This window comes from Triticum aestivum, chromosome 7A (genome assembly GCF_018294505.1).
Source record: "Triticum aestivum cultivar Chinese Spring chromosome 7A, IWGSC CS RefSeq v2.1, whole genome shotgun sequence".
Taxonomy (NCBI): Eukaryota; Viridiplantae; Streptophyta; class Magnoliopsida; order Poales; family Poaceae; genus Triticum; species Triticum aestivum.
The window spans coordinates 435651704-435665672 of record NC_057812.1 but is presented as its reverse complement, the minus strand read 5'-3'; the positions used below and the strand labels follow the sequence as shown (position 1 = coordinate 435665672).

The window sequence follows — 13969 nt, the reverse complement described above, 5'->3', positions numbered from 1 at the left end:
AAGGGTTGCGCGAAAATATTTTTTTTTCAATGTCTAAGATGGGCAATGGTTTCATAGTATTTATATACCAATTTTTTTTAAAAAAAATCGCTTCGGCCTAACGTAAGCTGAAGAGTGAAGCCATGCTACTTCGGTCAACCATTAACATAAAAAGGTGGGCCCAAAGGACTTTTCGGCCTACTCTGACCAAAAAGGTCTTTTCGGCCCAAGTACGCACCTTTTCGGCCAAGGCAAGGCCGAAAAGTCCATTTCGGCCAAAGGAGGCCGAAAACACCCTTTTCGGCCACGCGTGGCCGACGGGGTGCTAATTTTGATTTTTCTCTATTCTTTGCTATAGTTTTCGAATTTGCTATAAAATGCGTCATAGATTTGAAAAAAAAATCCAAATCATACAAGTTAAGAGTCCAAAACACGGGCAAAAGTGTTTGAAAAAGTAAATACGACGGAGACGTATCAAATAACTTCAAACAAAACAGAAGCAGAGCTTCATTTACAAGAACATATGGTAGTTTTGATCCATACAAGGTAATGCTTATTAAGGCACAACACAAACACCTAGTTTACTATAGGAAGAACACATAAACGGGGGGGAAATTGGACATAGAATCATCAAGTAGGTGAACTGAAAAGCACACAAAACATGTACTGAAAAAACACAACATGATAGCGCTGCATCGTCGAACGGCCTCCTGTGGCAGGGGTGAACGGCTTGCGGAGGCAGAGCTGAACGTCCTGATCGCTGCACAAAGATCAATGCTACTAATTTTGTACTTGAACAGCTTAAACAAAGACAACAATGATCACTTGAACTGATGGGACAATATCATGGGAACTTATATCAATTGATCATTTGAACTAATAGCAATAGAAATTAGAAATGTGTACACGTATATAACTTCGCATTATCAAAATCTAAAGTTAGAAGACAAATACATATGATGAGGTTTCTCGATGGAAAAATATGCATATGATGCGCATGTAGCAGTAGACATCTGGTTTCGGTGTGCATTAAAAAATCTTCACAATAAAACTACACTAAGAAGACAAATTAGGCAGCATTTACTGAATCTGCAATAGCAATTAACAAATGGAACTGCTATAACATATACATTTTGATACTGGTACTAAAGCAACTTAGCAAACTGGAAGCCTAATTTTGGTGCTTACATTGCTAATGGTACAGAAATAAATAAAGAGTATAACAAGGGGACTTGCACATGCTAGGGGAGCATTAATGGAGCAGTGGAGGATCGGCGGCAGGTTTACTTACAAGAAAAGTAAATATACACTCTTTGTGTCTATTCAATTCCTCTTCCTCAAATAGAGCGCCATATTGTTCCCCGATCTTTGGACCTAGCCCACTTGTCTAATGGAAATTGCAGAGAATGGAATCATCCTGCAATAAGAGGTAAACAAGAATCAAGATACTTATGTATGACTGAAGCAAAAAAATAGTTGCTAATGACATAAGAAAAAAGATTAGATGATTGCATTAGTACTAACAGTTACTTACAAGAAACTTGATGTTTCAATAATTGAAAGGTAATACTTCACAAGGAACAAAAAGGGTTTACTCGCATGGTGATTGTCCATGTTCTGATCTTGTATCCATTTTGGATGCTCAGTGGTAATTGAACTTACGGTCTCTCGAGATCTGAACTGATTGTGTTACAAACACACGCACAAAAATCCAACGAAGCTGATATTAGTACATGTTAAAAAGATAATCAAGTTCATGTATATTAATTGTGAGAAGTTCAGAAAGAAACTTCTTAAAAATTTGTACTGAAAAGATGTACATGTTAAAACTTATTAAGATGTATACCAGAGAACCTGCACTGCTAGTTTTGCTGAGAGAGGGCTGAGGGCAGTACATCCCCATGGCAGATAGGTAATTTCAAGTTCTATATGAAACAACACTGCTGGATTTGTCGAGAAAGTACTAAGGGCAACACATCGCCTCCAAAGCTTCTGCGCACAGGACAAAACACGTCGTGTTTGGCCGCTTGGGGTGCGTCCATCGATGCATCACGTACTCAGAAACTTTCTGTCTGCGGCATCACATAAGAAATCAAGCAGTGCAATGAGGAAACTGCAAGCCCAGCGCAAATATGCAGCAGCTGCAGCAGCATCAGCACAATACGGCCATGCGGAGGGACGACAAGAGGAACCACCGCAGAGCAGCCAAGAGGTTTGCTGCCCATCGGACGGAGAAGGCGGCAGACCAGACGGTCCATCGGACAGCGGCCGAGGCGCCTCCCCGCTAGATGGAGTGAAACACCAAACACTCACCTCTTATCTCTGAATGATAACCAGAATAGCTAATACTAAACAATTACTGAGAATGACATAGGGACAAGACGTACTGAAGAAGAAAATGAGACTGAAGACTGAGAAACTAATGAAGATCCAAACTAGTATATTTTTATATATCATAAGAAGATAGAATTATGAATTGATGAAAATTATATCATAAACTGATACACATAGTATAGATATAATTTTCTCTGGACAAGTAAAAAGAAATCTCCAGCCAACCATTGTATTGTCGAGACTAATTAAGCTCTGTTTTTTTGGCCATCCAGCAACAACATTCTTACACACATGGTGCACACAAACTGTTATTGTGCAACAAGAAACTACAATTAATTAGCCTTCGATGCTCTAGTTCAGCTACACTGCCACAATGCATTGTTTTTTATGTATACCACCATCAACCGTGGCACTGGCACTTAGCATCTAAAAACATTCCATGGAATGTTCAACAAACAACTAGTAAAACTGCGGGTAGAAGCAGGCATGTATGCATCGGCACTGTGGCATGGGCCTATGGATTACCGCTTTCCTAGATTTTCAACGTATGATTTTTCTCTTCATGAACTTACCCATGTTTTCTAAGCAAGATGTGCACTCCCCAAAATAGAGTGTACTTACTAAGAATCAGTAATTGAACTTCAAGCATTTTGTGTGTGTAAAATATACTTTTTTTAACCCAAGTGAACCCTAGTTTGTAGGCGAACCTTTCCATGTAGATGTACAGACTTGAAAAGGCTATGATGACAGAACTGCTGTATAAAGCTCCACAAAGAACAAGAATATTTTTTTGCCAAATGAATCATACAAATTATTAACCAAAAATCATTTGTATACACATTATCCAGATATCTCATAAGCCATTTTGTGTACAACATCATTATCAAGCACAAGTGCTATAGGAAGAAGGTTGAAACACAAAATAAATTGGACTTACCAATGGGAAGTCGGTGAAGCTTCTTGGAGATTCAACCCGAACGCATGCACCAGCGCCCCTCGTTGAAGCTTCTTGGAGATTCAAACATATCGCCCACAAATCCGTCTGGGGTTCATTCACGTAAAATTTAGAAAATCCATTTGGGATTTTAGAAGAAAAAATCTCATGGGAGCAACATAATTTAATGGGCGGAATTGATCTCTCACCGGAGCTCGCATGCATGCATGGCTGGGGTTCCATTTGTCCTTCCTTCCCGCTAATCCTGCATGCAACGCTGACTTAATTCCTTAAGATACCATTTACAATAATTAGCCAGCCAATCAGCAGTCGTGCATTGACCACTCAATTTCTGGAGTTGATTTATTTGATCCCTTATTTCTTGCTTCTCAAGGCTTGTTGATAGGCAACTTGTGAAGGTATATAAATTAGTAGAATTTGGTAAAAATAATAAAGATGGACTATTGGAAAGCAAACCATGTTATGAACCAAAAGTGTGTGCTTTCCCAGCTGGTTGCGCCCTTATATTTGAGTGGGATGGTCCAGCGTTCGAATCCCATACGAGCTCTATTAACTTTTTGCTGATTGTTGCCTTTCACTGAAAAAAGGATGTGTAGCTGGCGAGCTTGGCTAGGGAAGTGCGCCAGCCCAGGCCAGACCGCGCAGGAAGATGCGTAGCTGGCCCAGCTCAGCCCAGGGAAGCGCGCTGGCCCAGGCCAGACCGCGCAGGAAGATGCCCGACAGTTCAGCAAGAGTTGGGCTAGGACTGCGGGTTCTCTCTTTTCCTAATAATACCACCTCGTTTATATTGCGATTTTGTCTCTACAAATCGTAAAAGCGTATTATGACATGAGAAAAAAGCGTATTGTGATGGTGAACCCACGGAGTCAATCCGTGCTTTATTATTAAGGAAAGATATCTATATCTATATCTATACTACTACTCCCTCCGTCCCAAAATTCTTGTCTTAGATTTGTCTAGATACGGATATATCAGATCTAACCCACTTAATTGTATCTAAGATCCCGTATTACTTTGATGGTCTGCCATTGAAACGAATGGATGAGATTAAATGTTCTGCCAGTCTGCCACCATCGTACGGTCTCCACGCATGCCCACTAATCCGCTCACGACGTCATCCCCCGAGCAAACATCATCGTATCAGTTGTAACAAAAAAATCACGTCTCCAACTCCAACCATAGCGCCCACCTCTCCCCCAGCCGCCACACAACTCCTCCCTATTCCCATCGCCGCCGCCTGCCACTCCTCCTCTCCTCTGCTACCCAAGGCGCGAGGAACCAACCTCCCGAAGCAACCGGAGTGGCAAGCGGTGAAGGAATGGAGAGATGGTGTCGGGGATATACCCCGCGGTGTAAACCGGCCGGAAGTTAACCCGGCCGGACTTGGCGGTTTATCTGAAGACCCCGCTGACACTTGGCGAGTTACTGGCGACCTGCCCTGACCTGGCAGTTTACAAGCAACCCACCTGGTCATTATGACTCACTGGTGATCCGGCGTGCGGGACAGATGGATGACAAGGCCCAAGGCCCAGAAGGCCGGTTCACGTTTAACAGTGGGCCGGTTTAAAAGGAAAGGCATGAGGAATATTTGTCCTACAAGGAGTTAAGACCTGGACTTGTATCCGGTTTGTATTAGAGATAGACTAGTCCTAATCCTAATAGGACTCCACATGTAAACCGCCCCTTCGACATATATAAGGAGGGGCGGGGCTCCCCAAAAGGGGACAAGATTAACAAGTTCCACAAGTTGGACAAGTTAGGTTTAGACAATAGCTCTCGAGATAGAGCACTCTTGTAACCGTGATCATCATCATTAATATCAATGAAGCAGGATGTAGGCTTTTACCTCCACCATGAGGGGCCGAACCTGGGTAAAACATCGCGTCTCTCGTCCCGTTCAACCCCTCTCAAGCTACCACATAGATGCGTTGGCCTCGCGACTAAGTCCTGACACTAAGGACATCTGCCGTGACAATTCCACGACAGTTGGCGCCCACCGTGGGGCCTGCGCACGGTGGTGTTGAGTTCTTGAAGGGACCTCTCTAGGATTGAGAAGCTCGCAGTTTACGGATGAAGAAGAACTGCAAGGATCAACAATATTAAGCAGAGCTGCGGGCGGGTAAATTTGATGGACAACTACGAATCTGGCAGGGTAAGTTTTCGAGTCCAGAGGAACAGTGGAAATTTAGGGTTACGATGCAACAGATAAACATGATCCGGCGATTCACCGAATCCGAAGACAAATTGATATTTGCTACATCGGCCACCGTGCGGGCAAAAGACAACATCTACTTTATCAAATCGCCGGGGTCCTCGTCGGTTTCCTTGTTAAACAAAGTAACAAGGGATGATGTGGCAATGCTGGAAGAAATTGGAATTGATCACTTGTTTTGATGCACGGAACACAAAGAAGTGTCAGCAGGTGATTTCAGCATGGGAGTGATTAAACAAAGCCGGCCTAAGCAAATTGCCGGCCGGTCTCAGCCAACAAGATAGACACGGCTTCGACCCGAAAAACAGAGATAACCTGGAAACTGATGGGGTCATAGATTGAGACTTATCAGATTGCCAAGCTAGCTCGCCGCCGATGCAGAGACCCGCTGGCTGTGTGTATTGACCCGCCTCGTTGAGCGCGCCTGCCAGCCCCGATGCCCCATTGCCTCATTGCCAGAACCGCCGCTCGGGCCACCTCGGCCTCAAGCCGCCTGCGCCAAGCCAGTGGCGGGTCGCTCCCAGCCTTGTTCAGGCGCCGTGTGACCCGCCAATTTCATCGCCGCGACAACCGTGGCCTTGACAAGTCGCCTCTGTATCTACACAAGCGGCCACAGCTCAACGATCGAGCCGCTTTTATCAACCCGTCGTGGCCATGGATTGCCACATCATCGACCTTGCATCACCGGTTCACGCTACTACCGCGGCCTCGCCTCGAGCTCCCGTTGTCTTCGCCTGCCTTCACCGCGGCCGGTTCGATACCCCTGTGCTGCCACGCGCTTCCACAGCCGTGGCCCGCCGTGGCTGGCCCTGAACCGCCCGCGTCTGTTGAGATTCGCCGTCGCCGTGCTTCGCTCCGGTCTTAAACCGCCCGCGTCTGTTGTGAGTCACCATGGCCGCCCGTCGCCGGGTTGCCAATGCACCGAATCACCGTTGTGTACGCCTCAAATTATCAAATTTCCGAGCTGGTCCGCCCCTCCGCCTTTCTACCCTCATCGGTGAGCTGTTGCCGTGATCACCTCTGCCGCAAACCGTCCTCCATCCGAGTTGCTGCAGCGCGGCCTCGCCGCACTTCTCCTGCAAGTCTCCGACACCCGCTGTTTGCTTCTGCTTTGAACCGCCGTGGGCGGTCGCGGGTTCCTCGACTCGCCTGCTACTTGCAAGTCATCGGCCGCCTCTGCCTCCAAAGCCAGGCCTTATTCTGAGCCGTCGCGAGTCTGATGTGAGCTGCCGCGGTCTCGAGAGAGTGGCTAAATTGCTATTGAATCTACTGGAGATTATTCACGAACACTGAATACGGATCATCCGCCGTGTGGACAAATCAGGTGATATCCATTTAAGGCCTATTTTATTAGCACATATTATTTTTGTCAAGAAACAATTACTTTGGCATGTGATATTTTTTGACGTAGGACAATTTTTCATTACAAATGAGACGTTATATTACGGGCACGGAGCACGCACTAGCAATGCTATGCACCCGCGTTTCATCCGTGTCAACCACCCGGTGAATGAACGTGCGCAAGTTGCTGTCCCGGTGGTCTGGTTTACATCAGCTTGCCGGGACCGCGCCCGCGGTTAACTCGCCCGTCCGTGACGGTTTACGACATTGGTGCTGATTTTCTCCGTCTGCACCGGTTTACAATGCCGCGACCGACTCATCTGTCTGTGCCGCCTCTGATGCTGCGGACGTATTTTCCGTCCGTCTCTCATGGCCTGGTCTACATCAACACGTCAGGCCGCACCTGTTTGCCTGAGCTGTTTATTGAGTATGAGCAAGTCACAGCTTGGGTAGCCCGGTTTTCTTCCAACAAATTGGAGGCAAATTATCATTCAGCCACCGTCTGCACTGGATGGATCAATGGACATGCGCACAAATCACTGCCACTATAGTTTGGTTAACTTCGAACAAGTCAGTTGGAAGGAACCATTGGCCGAGTTGCTGACATGGCTCGTATGGGATCATTTATAACCCGCCGCAGTCACCTCAACTTTCTGTGGATTCACATCGTGCTATCAACGCCAATGATATACAAGTTATGCCGGTTTATATCACGGTCAAATATGGAGAATCTCAAGCCAACTCCTCGAGTCACCTTGAGACTTGGGGGCTACAATGATATGACTTAGCAAACGTTGCCGGTTTTCAGTGAAGTCAAGAACCCCAATACGTTGGAGGGAAAGATAACCTGGTCCCAGATTCACATTGTGCTGTCAGAAGATTTCCGGATTAGAAAGTATATGACAGTTGCAAAATTCCGGCTCAATGAAGAAGTTTCGGGTCATCAGAAAAGGATTCCGGTTTACAATCCGGTACAAGGGAAATTTGTTCTCTGACAAAGCTCTGAAGCTCTCAAATCCGGTTTAAGAATTTCCGGTTCAAAAAGGAATTAACTTCTCGCAAGTTCGAGTTTAAAGGCCGTCAGAAAATTTCCAGCTAAAAATGAAGATTCCGGTTTAAAATCCGGTTCAAGGGAAAGATGTCTCCCACAAAGCTTTGAAGCTCTCAATATCCGGTTCAAGATCCCGGTTCAAGAAGAATTTATCTCTTGCAAAAAGTTAAAAATTGCCAAAGAGGACCTGCTGCCATGATGCGCGGTTTAAACATGGGTATCCCGCCTTACTGGCCTGACATATTATTGATCACATGGGGGCTTCTGCTTCATAAAGCGGGGTCTCGGTTCTTTTACATCATGTGTGGTTACACGGAGTTGTTCTAAAGCGGCCTCCGGTTTACCCCTTGAGTTAGCTTTTCAAAAGCATCATGTTACATCACTTGGGGGCTTGGTCGTGTCCGAACAAATGCAATACGTCTTGATAGGCGAGAGCCACCAGATCACTTGGGGACTTGGTCACGTCTGAACCAGTCATGCCTCTTGATCGGCCTAAGGCCACAGAATCACTTGGGGGCTTGGTCGAACCCGAACCATTGCCATGCCACTTGATCGGCATAAATGCCACGGTTTCATTTGGGGACCTGGCTGACTTGAACCATAGTTACACCTATCGGGAGCTTGGTCGTGTCCGACCATGGTAACACCATCTGATCAGCTCAAATAAGCCTCTTTTTTGCAAATGGTTTTATCATTGCCTTTGCTTCAATATTTTCCTTGATAACTGTTTCTTTTATTTTTGTTGCGTTTTTAAACCGACAAAGTTTTAAACCGGCCCAAACTGTCAATTACAAATTGACGGAACACGGTCAAATCTTAATCTGGAGACTATCTGCCCGGTTTGATTTTCTGTTACCATCCTATTATGGAGTAAACCGGTGTTTATCACAGCCCGGCACGGTTTTATCATAAACCGGCACAATATGGAAGGAGTTATCAGTACTCAAGATTGGGGTTATCACCTTTACTACAAAAAGTTGATAAAACCAACAATGTGATTCAATGTCACAGGTATGATATATTTCATATTTGATTATTCTTAAATGCAGCCTTGGTTATAAACCCGGGTTCTATGTTGGGCGTTATGACCCGTCCGGCGGTAAACCGCCAGGATACTTTACACTTGTTGTATGCAGAAACAGGTTGAATAAAGCATAATTACAAATCACCGGTGTTTATTGAACTGGCCTGGCTTTGGACTATAAGTTGCCAGTATATATTTGGATTGCACCATTGGAATTATGGCCTATAAATCATTGGGTATATTATTCAAATAGCCAACATGGCTGGATTTTTATTATGGTTATCAATAACTAGTATTATGAGTAAGGTTTTCAAAGTCGCTTTAGCGTAATGGCTATCATATTATCAATAGATATGATTTATTCTACAATGGAATGAATAGTCCTGAGTCGCTGCAGGCTTACAACCCGGCACTTGGGGGCTACGTTATTCAAATCGAGATTACATGCAAGTCTCATGTCACTGCAAGCATGCACCATGACACTTGGGAGCTACCAATTGCTCCTGTCAACAATTCAAGGTACACACGTTTTCATCTATTATTGAAGGATCCATTGCTCAGTTGGTAAAGCACAAAGCTCTCAACCTTGTGAATATGGGTTCAAGCCCCATGATGGGAGTTACATAATATAATGTTATTCTCAATGAAGTATATATAAAGTCCCAACTCAATATTATCTTACTGAGCCGGCCCTTGGAGGCTACACGTTGCTGTTAAAGTCTACATGATCATATTTTCAAAGTCCCTGCTCATTATTTACATAATGACCCGGCCCTTGGGGGCTACACTGGTTGAAGTTTTTTATGAGCATCAGGAAATTACAAGTCCCAGGTTGCTGCAAGCATGACAACCCGGCACTTGGGGGCTACATATATGGAGTATTCAGTTTATATGATTGAGATGAACTAATCGGATTTCTTCAAGGTTGAAACACTTATTGGAGCAAGTCTTAAGTTATCACTATGTTCTCCTCTTAATACTTGGGGGCTACAGGTATTATGCATATAAAGGAGGAACATCTTCATTTTATCAGTTTTGAGCAAATCAGGAAGATCAATTACATGACCCGGTGTCGACAACAATTATGACCCGGTGCCATCAATATTTATAAACCGGCCATTTTGGTAATATTAAACTGGCAAGTTTTACATCTTCAAACCGGCTGAATATCAGATAAGTATTTTCAGACCCATATTTCTTAAACCGGTGCTTTGGGAGCTGAGTCAAAGGATTTATTCTTCACAATATTTCTCGGTGACAAACCAATGTCGGCAAATTGAGTATGAAGTTGGTTTATTGATCTGGATTTCCCAGAAGGAGGAAATAACAAGGACTTAAGGATGATCAGGTACCAGTTTACAAAAATTCTTAACGCGGAGCATAACCTGTCAAATTTGTTCTTGTGTTTATTTTGCAGCATAAGTTTACTATGAATAAATCCAAGCTAAACTTGGGGGCTAATGTCGGGGATATACCCCGCGGTGTAAACCGGCCGAAAGTTACCCCGGCCGGACTTGGCGGTTTATCTGAAGACCCCGCTGACACTTGACGAGTTACTGGCGACCCGCCCTGACCTGGCGGTTTACAAGCAACCCACCTGGTCATTATGACTCACTGGTGATCCGGCGTGCGAGACAGACGGATGACAAGGCCCAAGGCCCAGAAGGCCGGTTCACGTTTAACGGTGGGCCGGTTTAAGAGGAAAGGCATGAGGAATATTTGTCCTACAAGGAGTTAAGACCTGGACTTGTATCCGGTTTGTATTAGAGATAGACTAGTCCTAATCCTAATAGGACTCCATATGTAAACCGCCCCTTCAACATATATAAGGAGGGGCAGGGCTCCCCAAAAGGGGACAAGATTGACAAGTTCCACAAGTTGGACAAGTTAGGTTTAGACAATAGCTCTCGAGATAGAGCACTCTTGTAACCGTGATCATCATCATCAATATCAATGAAGCAGGATGTAGGCTTTTACCTCCACCGTGAGGGGCCGAACCTGGGTAAAACATCGCGTCTCTCGTCCCGTTCAACCCCTCTCAAGCTACCACATAGATGTGTTGGCCTCGCGACTAAGTCCTGACACTAAGGACATCTGCCGTGACAATTCCACGACAGATGGCGTCTACGGATGCGGGCGTCCTACATGCGGATCAAGCACGAAGAGGAGCGGCGCGAGGCATCCTGGAAGGAGCCCGATGTTGCCGCGCGCCTCGGCGAGCTCCGCGACCAGATCCTCGCCGCTTGCGCCTCCTTTGCCGCACAACACTCTGGCTGCTCCTTTGTCCGCCACGGCGGCAACCTAGGTATGCCTCCACCTGCCCTGCCTACGCGCTTTGCAGGCTTTCAGATAGGGTTTCTGATCATGGCGAACTGAAAGCACCAGCCCAGTAAGAGCTCGACAGCGTGGAGGTCCTCTCCAGTCCAGCCAGCAGTACATGACCAGCCCGAGATCCACAACCGAGCCAAGCACTTCTCCATTCTTTTTCTTCTTCTATTACCAAGCCAAAACAATTTTCTTGAGAACAATCATATCTGGTTAGGATGCACAGATGAACCTAGAACCTACGGCACAAATAATGGAGGAGCGACAACAATAGAGGATGGACCTGTGGTTGCTTTCCAGCTCTTTTCTTCAAAACAATATGAGAAAGAGTGCAAAGGAAATTGGAGCATATATAGGCGTAGGGCAACCGAGAATTGCTCAGGAATATCTCCATCTTATGCTTATTGCTTTGATGTACAGTGACCTATAAAAGGGTCAAAACAATCAGCAAGATACTTCTCTGGGTGTAGAGCTCATTGACATACACCTAATTTTTTTTTACATTATTATTCTCAATAGTATGGTTGAACATTCATTACCTTGTGTTTCATACTTGGTCCTAGCCTCCCAAGCTTAAATCTGAAGTTGTTCTGTATAGGGGAGTGAATTGTATGAGAGTGTGTTTTCAGGCTTAAATCTGAAATTCTTGTTATACTATCTGTGCATGCAGTTCGTATGGTAGAACCAATCGATTTGCAGAATATGGCAATGATCCGGAAGGGTAATTGGTGCGGCCACCGGAAGGCTCGGCAGTGCTGATCGCCGGAGCTACACTACCGGCGGTGCCATCCAAATCCTTGGTGACGCTCAAGGTATATACAATGTACACACGAAGGTGTCCACATGCCATTATCTAATTATTGGATGCATCAGATTAACATGCTCAATGAATCACATGTGTATACTTGAGACAAATGAATGTATTATTGGTTAGTCAATTTTTTTATTTATCCTTTTTATGTGTCCTCCAGGGTGACCATAGTAGCATCTTGAGCCCAAGTACAGTGCTGCCATCTAACGCTTCCTGCAATTTTTTAGCTCCAGGAATTTAGACTGTCCCGCAAGAAGAATTAGTTGAGAAGGTTGGTCTATGCTACTTCTCTAGGGCTGAGTATATACTCTTTGTTCTTAATTGTAGTGATAGTTACTACTCCCTCCGTTCGGAATTACTTGTCTTGGATATGGATGTATCTTTTAGTTCTAGATACATCCATATCCGAGACAAGTAATTCTGAACGGAGGGAGTATTATTGAATTGCTAAGGTGACAAACTGAAAGTTATTGAATTACTAAGGTGACAAATGAATTGCTAATGTCGAAGAACCCGAGTCATCGGCCCCACAAGTAGAACCAGGTAATACCAATAATGTCAAGATTTACTGTCGTGTTGAATGTTACTTCTGTACCAAATAAGGCCTCTGAAATATGTTGAAGTATCTTCCAGTTTGCACAAGTTAGCCTACATAGGATGCCACTCAAAACTGTATTGAAAAACATGTGTTCTTATGTTTTAGATCATGACGATGCAGTAAATTAAACTTTAATGAATTCAAATGTAGGTTCTGAAGAATGAATTGAGAATCGTGCTACCTTCCGGATCCACACATATTTTGCCTGAACACTTATTCAGATGTTTGTTTCTTCACAATACTTTAGCTCCGTAGATTGCAATGCTTCAGCTATGCTGCAAGCTTGCAATTGTTCAACACGAGAATAAAATGGGCTTAAGCAAATAAAAGGTACGAGGAATGTATGTTCCACCAAATCCAACATTTGCAAGCAACAACAAATAACACAATACTCCAGAGTAAATCATAATGCAGCTGGTGTAGGGGTTATCAACTACTCCAGTGTTTTCATGTTTCTTGCTACTTACTAGGCCTGGGCGTTTTTTCAGTTTCTACTGTTCGGTTATTTTGTATATTCGGTTAGCAAATCTGGAAACCGAAATAAGCTTGCAAATCTACTAACTGAAACTTCGGTTAACCGAAAAATCGGTTCGGTTTACTACCGAAATTTATACACAGAACATAATGTGCAGATTTCAGTTTCAGATTTTGTCACTTTAAACAGGATTTTAGAAAGAAATCAATGGGAATAGAAACAAAAAATAGAAATAAATGCAGCACATCTGGTGGAGCGCTCACCCGTTAAGTTCTGTTGTGGTGGAGTGGTACGCGGCTGGATCTTGGAGAGAAGAAAGAGGAGCGCATATTGCGGTGGCGAGCTAGCGACGACAAGCGCATGTCGCGGCGGCCGGCATGGAAGATGCCAAGGGGGATTTTGGGGAGCCTGGCTCATCTTTTATTTTCAATGCCACTAAATCTGCTACGCAGGGACACAAGAAGGTGAAAGGGGAAAAGGGTAGAAAGGAAGGAGGTGCTGATCGTTCGGTGGAAGACCGTGAGAAAACGATAGGCAAAAAGAGAAGACCTATTTCCGATGCGTGTCCGACGGGTAGTAATCTAGTGTTTTCTTTTGAGAAAAATAGCATGGATAGTCTTGAGCGCTTACTGTATGATGATGTAAATGTCTCAAGCAAGAGAGTTTGTACGGATAGAGTAGAGACGGTAAAAGATGTGAATGATGTTGTTAGCCACATAGCGAAGGAGACGGATGAGAAGAAGAGTACGTGCAGGAGAGAAAGGAGTCAGTTGGAGACGATGGTGCATCGGCGGCCTCCGGTGAGCAGGTCCGCCGGGCCAAATGAAAAGCGTTGGTTGGAACTGCCGTGGGATGCTATCTACC

General features: G+C 44.6%; 1 long non-coding RNA gene across 1 annotated transcript; it reads right to left on the bottom strand.

Annotated features, from left to right (window-relative positions):
- Positions 1 to 458: 458 nt before the first annotated feature.
- Positions 459 to 13716, bottom strand: LOC123147413 (uncharacterized). The gene is made up of 6 exons (XR_006473182.1): positions 13369 to 13716; positions 3457 to 3512; positions 3251 to 3355; positions 1514 to 1659; positions 1271 to 1396; positions 459 to 739 (listed from the first exon to the last, which is right to left on the bottom strand). It is a non-coding gene; the product is annotated as an uncharacterized lncRNA (long non-coding RNA).
- Between the last annotated feature and the right edge of the window lie 253 nt (positions 13717 to 13969).